Source organism: Peromyscus maniculatus, chromosome 22 (assembly GCF_049852395.1).
Source record: "Peromyscus maniculatus bairdii isolate BWxNUB_F1_BW_parent chromosome 22, HU_Pman_BW_mat_3.1, whole genome shotgun sequence".
Taxonomy (NCBI): domain Eukaryota; kingdom Metazoa; phylum Chordata; class Mammalia; order Rodentia; family Cricetidae; genus Peromyscus; species Peromyscus maniculatus.
In genome coordinates this window covers 35665389-35673382 of record NC_134873.1, presented here as the reverse complement: position 1 = coordinate 35673382, position 7994 = coordinate 35665389, and positions in this window count along the sequence as shown.

The following is a 7994-nucleotide window of genomic DNA, read 5'->3' as shown; positions in this document are numbered from 1 at the left end:
CCTGGGTTGCAGATGGAGCCTAATAGATGCCCCTCGCATGCCAGAGGGAAGGGAGGTTACCTTTTGTTTCTCTTTTTGTAAGAATACCAACTCCAGGCACGGGAGACCCTGCCGTCTAACCTCATCACCTAACTTCAGTACCTAATCTTGGCCAACAGGCCAGGATTTCCACCTGAATTTGAAGGGATTCAAGTTGTAACACTGTAATGCGCAGGGTAGTCTCTTCTGCTGAAGGACATCAGATGGAGATTCCCACCAGGCCTCAAACACAAATCCATGCTATAAAAGTATGAACACAGAGGGAGCCCTACAGCAGTTTCTCAGGAAATGAACCCAGGGGTTTAACATTTTTCCTACCTTAACCTATCCTGCCTGATTCATTCAATCATTGGTTCCTAATAGACCCATGGCATTCAGTGAAGAAAGCAGCCTTATGCATGGCCAATGCTCCTCTTGAAGACTAAATTGATCCAATCAGCTTCAACTACTGGGGGCTAGAGAGATGAGACAGCTCATCAGCCAGGAGTACTTGCTGCTCCTACAGGGGACCCAAGCTCCAGTTCCCAGCACCAACATGGCAGCTCACAAACACCTTCAACCCTAGTTCTAGGGCATCCAACACTCTCTCCTTCCTTCTAAATACATCTATATTCATTGGTGCATGCTAACATGGATAAATAGGCACACATATACATAAATAAAAATAAAGATAATTTAAAAAAAATATCAGCTACCAAAGAGTGAGTCTTGGGATTTCTTTGCCTCCTTCTGACTTTTCCTTACCACTTTTCCTACATGCAGAGACCAATCAAATAAATGGAGCAAAAGGTGACATTAAAGGTCTATATTTAGCTATTGAAACATTCTATCTAGTGAGATAGAATTTCCCATTTATATTGCATATAACCCAGGAAGAAACGCAACGTAAAGACACTAAAGGACCACATCCCTGGGGCCATGACTCCTCATGGTATTTATTGATTTGAACAATACAGAAGCTCCACATACAGCTTCCCTGCTGAGTGCCTCAAATGGCAGCTTGAAGACCTTTACTAAAATAGCTCTGGCCTTTGCCTGGCCCTCTCTCAAATTAAAATCTGGATCTGTTAGAGGGTTTGCTGTCGTGAGCCAAGATATTTAAAACATCAATGGAAACCAGTGTAGAGGACATCAAGGGAGTCACACTGAGAAGCTTGTGGCTTCTCTTCTGAACTTACTAATATTTTTCTTCCAGATACAGACATTTGCCTTGGGTGAAGGGTTCCTAGCTGCCCAGAATGTCTAGTGGGAGGTTTAGTTCCCAGGTGCACCCATGGGACTTTCAGTAGCCCTCTTGCCTGAGCCATAGGATCAGCTGGGAGCTGATAGCCCATGTGAGAGGTGAGTTCTGGTGTGGTGTACACCATCTGCCTGAGTTAGCAGTGAAGAAATAAAGTCCATGGGGAATGGGTGCCTGAGCATGGCACTGCTCAGGAAGCTATGCTTGAACACTGGCCAGTGGCTTCTGGATACACAGGAGCTCAGACTGCATTGGGAATGGAGGACACCTGCTTTCTATTTGCTTCTCAAAATGACCCCATGGAAGTGTTCATCAAGGTTCACAGGTTTTTGTGCCTGGCATTGGTGGAAAACCAGAACTGATCAGCCAAGCCTGGTCTCTTGGGATTGGACCCCAGGAACAATGGCCCTCACCCAAGGTTTCCCAATACTTTGGTTTACTTTAGGAAGTATGAGAAGATTCTCTGCCAGGCTGTGCTAAGTGCTAATGAAGCTGAAAATAAAGAGGTGGCCAATCATTTGTGGGAAAGAATTAGTGTATGGCTCTTTCCATGTAGTTAGTGCTACTCAGGGCCCTGCCTCAACTTCACATGTATCCCTCTCAAGTTGATCCTAGTATCACAAAACTATTCCTGGAGATGGGAATGCTTAGGTCCTGTCCTGCAAGACAGCTACAAAGTAACCAAGAGAGCCAAGATATGTACCCCAGTTTCTCCAGACACAAAACATTTTCCATGTCCAGGAAATCAAGCTAGTGAGATTTCAGATAGGGAGCACAATCAGGTCTGTGAATTTAAGCAACATTTTATCCATTTCTTGAGATGACTCTAGACCCATACAGTGACTAAAAAAAATTCCTATCTTGTCTTCCACCAACCTTGTATTTGTCAAGGTAGTGAAAACAACTAATAGCTACAGTCATTAAATCATAATGGCTTTGAAAACACCTTGCAGGCTAGCAAATTTCTTGTAGATTGGTTATGTTAAAAAAAATCCCTATTTATTTTATCAGGAAAGGATGGTAGAATGGCTTTATATGCGAGGTGGAAGATTAAATTCTCTTCTCAGGGTGAATGCTGTCGCAGCTGGCTCTTTGTAATTGTGGCTTATTAGAAGTGGGTTGTTTGGGATTGTGGCTTTATTCAATTGAGACAATTACGCATTCTCTGTGACTCAAAGCAATGATTTCAGGAGCAGTTTGGTATTTCAGCATAATTTGTTGTGACTTTTGCTGATTTTAGACAGCCACTGGGTATTAGTTCCTGAAATTAGGTTTTAATTTCCTTTAATAGGACTCTCCCGTGTATATTGCTCTCACGAATGTCAACATGTCCATCCTCCTATGGAAGTTCATAGATACATGGGTATTGTTCCCCTGATGACATGGGTTCACAGGCTCCATGCAAAAGCCTTTGTCTCAGGAAGTAGGCCTGGCAGTGTGGGTTTGGTATAATCTTGCTCACTGTGGCAGAACGCCTGTATGCACGCACATGTGAGTGCAAGTGTGTGTGCATGCATGTGGAAACCACAGGTCAACACTGAGTTTTTTCCCCAGTCACTCCCCTGTCCACATCGGTGTCCAAGGCAGACTCTCACTAAACCTGGAGTTTATCAATTTGCTAGATAGAGTGGTGGACAATCCCCAGGGATAACCCTGCCCCTTGCTGCCCAGGGCTGGGATTATAGGTGCACACTGCTGGTCTTTGCCATGGGGAATGGGGATCCGAACTCAGGTACTCATGCTTACATGAGGAGCACTTTACTGACTGACCTGTCTCTTCAGGCCCTGAATACTTTGACGAAGCAATATCACCCTCCCCTGAGTTCACATGTTGCCTTCTAGGCAGAAGTGTTCAGAAACAGTTGGAGGTTCTCAGGAATATTGTCAGGAGGGAAAAAAAAATCTATTTCACTAGGAGAAGGTCTCCCCAGCCTTATTTCCAAGTGTCCTCACTGGGTGGAGACTTCCCAAGTTGCACTTTAAGTGTGGATGGTAGTCCCCAGTGCACACTGGTGATAAAACATGTCCCACCATGCATACCATAATTCCCCTGATTATGACAATTCCCAGCTTCGGAGAGCCTTTTGGAGGCTACAGATCCTGGCTGCATCTGTTTCTGAGGCAGATCCTCCCACTCCCAGTCTGTAACCGACCAGGATATCAAGAAAGTGACTGTGTCTTTGTATAAATTACTGACTTTTGTTTTTGAAAACACACAGAATTGTAAGAATGCAAAACTCATCCCTTGGATTTGTTATAGAAGTCCAGTGACTTCAGAAGTTTTTACTGATTCTGGCAATGGTGGGGATGGGCCAAGAAAAGACAGGAAAGATAAAAATCTGCACAGCTCAGGTGTAGTTCATGTAGTACTGATATATTCATGCTTACAGCAATTCTCAGCTTGGCTTCCAAGAAACACAGCTGGCATGGAAATATACAGATAAGGGTCAGCTTACTTGGAATTTGAATCAAGGAGTCTATGCCTCCCAAGTTCAAACCGAGGTTGACTCCTGTGAAACAGTTGGTATCTGTCTGAAATGACATGCAAGGCATGCCAAGGTTTAGAGTAAGTTGTGGCCAACTTAAAGGATGTATGGTTTTTATTGTTAATTGACTCCCCTATAGGAGTGAGAACAGATATAATAAAACAATTAGGAAAGTACCCAGAGTTAAAGGGAGAGAAAAACTACCGTCTTCTGCTCAGTTTCACGCTGAGAGAGATTTGTCATGACTGTGGCTGGCAGGGACACAGAAAACTTCTGTTACATGGCTGTGCTTTCCAAAAGTGGCGACCAGAAGCTCATGGCGTCTTGTGCCGTGTGAGACTGACCTCACTCATGTTTCCACAGACCCCACATCAAGAAATATCAAAGATGGTGATGATGACTCTGAAAAGGGAGTTTACACCGGCCCGCTCTCTCTTTTGATGTCTGTTATTGAGTTTTGAGTTTAGTTCCAGTAGTGGAGTGCTTATCTAGCATACACCGAGCCCTTCCATCTGCAGCAGCAAAGGGAATCAATGAACACTACTTGTAAAGCTGGATTATTGCATCTTTATTGTAAGACTTTCCTATTTCATTTCCTCATTAAGAGCTTACAATCCTTTCTGAGGGAATAGTGTCCCTTCCTTCCCACAGGGTGGCAAAGGATATTTGCTGCTTGCTCAAGCCCCTGGGCCTCTAATTACCCGCAGTTACCTGGGGTGAGGAGACCCTCACCCAGATGAGAGCTGGTACAAGAAATTTAACTATTGATTTTCTACACGTAAAAGTCTTCTTCAAAATTCAACCCTTGAATGAATTTAATCAGTAAACACTGACACATCTGCTCAGTTGGGTAAATGTGGTTCTCCTTCTTCCACAGGATCATTGGCCACTGGTCCAAGAGGGGAGCAGGGAAAGAATTGAGGAGCAGAGTTCGTGGATACAAAGGAGATAGCCCTCCTGGAGATGACTTTGTAAGACAACTCAACTTTATTCCAAAGTATAGGAAATATGCAGGATTGGGAAGCCTAGGAACAAACCCTAATTAAGTGGCACATTCCTATCATAAAGCTGGGTTAGTGCCCGTTTGGCCCTATGAAAATAGCTAGAACATGTTACTTAATTACCATGTGGTCCACGGGGGAAGAGCATTTGCAGGGAACTATGTCAAGGGTCATCCGTGAGATAAGTCAGGCATTCGGGCCTAGAGACATCCTCCAAATAAGGACAGGTAGAAAGCAGGAAGCCTCGCCAGAGAGGGAGTGGACTCTTCTTGCTGCTGAGCTTGGAGAAAGCGGCCAGGCCATGATAGACTGCAACCTTTGACCAGCAGTGCCTTCCGACAGATAAATATAGGCCAATGCATAGGCAACAACTGCATATGAGCACATTTTTAAATATGGGGTACTCTTTTAAACACATACCACACTTCTGAATTTCTAAACCTGAGGGTCCTATGACAAACATCTATGATCTCATTACACAAGTTTCTCAGGCATCCCCATTTAGGGTTTCTTCATTAAAGCCTGCCCTCACCTCTGTGTATAACTCCTCATCCCCGACTTGAAGTGGATGCTCACTCTTCTATATTCATCTCTCGATGCCCAAGTCCTACCATCCCAGGATGACAGCTGAGAACCGGTGAGAAACTTGTCATCATGAAGACGGCAGGTGATCTTGTGGTGGGTCTTTCCTGAGTTGTCACTCATGAGACAAGCATATGGCAGGCTATCCCGAGAAACCCCAGGCTGTGCCACTGTGGTCCTACGTCAGCCCGCACTTCCAGTGACAGAATGGCAATGCAACCTCTCAACTGGCCACTTACTGTGAACATAAAGCATCACTGGACAGAGGAAACAGCTTTGGCATGTGCTCCGTGCATCCACAGACACGCAGTGGGCTCCACCTGCCACTTCCAGCACATCTGTCAGCTCCATCCATGGCGACTCGCAGGGGCAAAGAAACAATTTAGAATTGTTAGTAGAAATCTACGGTGGGATAATGTGAGTTTTTACTCTGTTCGAGTCTCATTCTGTGGCTGTGATAAAACGCTCTGACCAAAAGCAACTAGTGAGGGGAAAAGGGTTTGTTGAGCTTACATCACTGAAGGAAGTCAGGGCAAGAACTTGAGCAGGATCCAAAGCAGAAACCGTGGTGGGAAACTACCAGTAGCTGACTGTGCTGGGTAGCTTTATGTCAGCTTTACACAAACTAGAGTTAACCATAAGGGGGGAACCTTGATTGAGAAAAATGCCTCCATAAGATCTGGCTATAGGGCATTTTCTTAAACAGTGATGGGTGGGGGAAGGCCCAACCCACTGAGTGGTACCATGCCTGGGCTGGTGGGCCTTGCGTTCTATAAGAAAGCAGAGAGAGCAAGGCATGAGGAGCAAGCCAGTAAGCAGCGCCCCTCCACGGCCTCTGCATCAGCTTCTGTCTCCAGGTTCCTGCCCTGCTTGAGTTCCTGTCCTTGCTGCTTTTGACAATGAACTTTTACATGGAACTCTAAGTGAAATAAGCTTTTTCTTCCCCAACTTGCTTTTGGTCACGGTGTTTCATCACAGCAATAGATGCCCTGACTAAGTCACTTACTCTCTGGCTTCCTTATGCAGCCCAGAGCCCAGGCTCACCTGCCTAGGGGTGGTGCCTCACAGTGGGGTGGGCCCTCCTAACATCAATTACCAATCAAGACAATCCTTCAAAGACATACCCACAGACTAGCCTGTTGAAGACAATGGCTCAATTACTCTCTCTCTCTGGGTGATTTTAGGCTGTGGTTTGACAAGATGAGAAAGCTAACGAAAACAGCTCATTATATATAACTGATGCAGGGGCCAGTGAGATCACTCAGCAGGCGAAGGATGCCGCCAGAAACCTGAATCTGATCTCCAAGGCGCACATGGTGGAAGGGGAGAACTGGTCCCCACAAGTTATTTTCTAACTGCTACACACATGATGTGGCATGTGTGCCAACACACATAGGTGCATGTGTGTGCATGCACACACAGACACACACACACACACACACACACACACACACACATCAATCAATCAATAGACATTTGTGAAAAGAAGACACTGGCTAATGTAGCTCTGATCAATCACGAGTAAGGAACGTCTACCAGTGAGAGGGATCTTGTTGTATTCATCAGAGCTAGTTGTCTGGGGCGTTGGGGTGAGCGGGGCTCTGCAGAATATTCCTCTGGCACACTGACTTGATGCCTTTGCAGATACAATGGGTATAATTTGAAAGGCTGGGTTCTCAAAGCTTGAAGCTTTGTACATTGGAGATGACACTAAATGAGCCATTTTCCTAGACAGACTGATTATAATTCGGATAATCTCTGCCTGGCAGACACCTGTACATTCATTTGCATTTACACAATTCCTTTTTAATCTGGTAATTATGTAAATAGAAGATGAGGAGTTTTTTTGACATCTCACTTTTCTTATTCTTTAGTAGCTGACTAGACATAGCGTCAGAGGCAATTTGCTATTTTAATGCTCACAAAAGAGGGATTCATTTAGGAAAAAAAAATAGAGTGAATAACTGCATTTCTCTTCTCCGAATTGCCTCTATTGTGTGAACTCAAAGGATTTATGGACCTGGAGGGGTTCATTCGACACTCTGCCATTCATCCCGGACACATGCCACCTTTAGCCCTTCCTTGTTTCCCTCCCAGCCTGGAGTTGCTGTGGGGGCTGTGTCAGACCCCCAGAGGAAACATTGTCCTCGAAGCTAAGGCCATGACTCTGCTACATACTGGTGCACCATTCAGTGTGCTTTAATAGATCATTTGCTTCATGTATAGGCAACAACACAGTATCTATCACTAAGAACACAAAAGGTTAAACTTTAGCAAAGATTGTTCTGTGCATACTTCTCATAAAATCTTCATAACGTTGTATTTCTATAAGTGCATCCTTCTTTAAGTTTATGGGTCCCTCTGATGCTTTATTCAAAAACCACCAGGAGACACCAGGAAGCATTAGAGACAAAATCAGACGGCAGGAGGTAAAGAGGCCCTCGAGTTTGGCAAAGGCTAGCTGTACTCATTTCTTCAGTTCTAGTTTCTTCCTGTGGTTCAAATGCTTTAACCTAGCTGGGAATGATGGCGCACGCCTTTAATCCCAGCACTAGAGCGGCAGAGGCAGGTGGATCTCTGTGAGTTCGAGGCCAGCCTGGTCTACATGCTGAGTTCCAGGAGAGCCAGTAGTCAGGTTTAATCGAA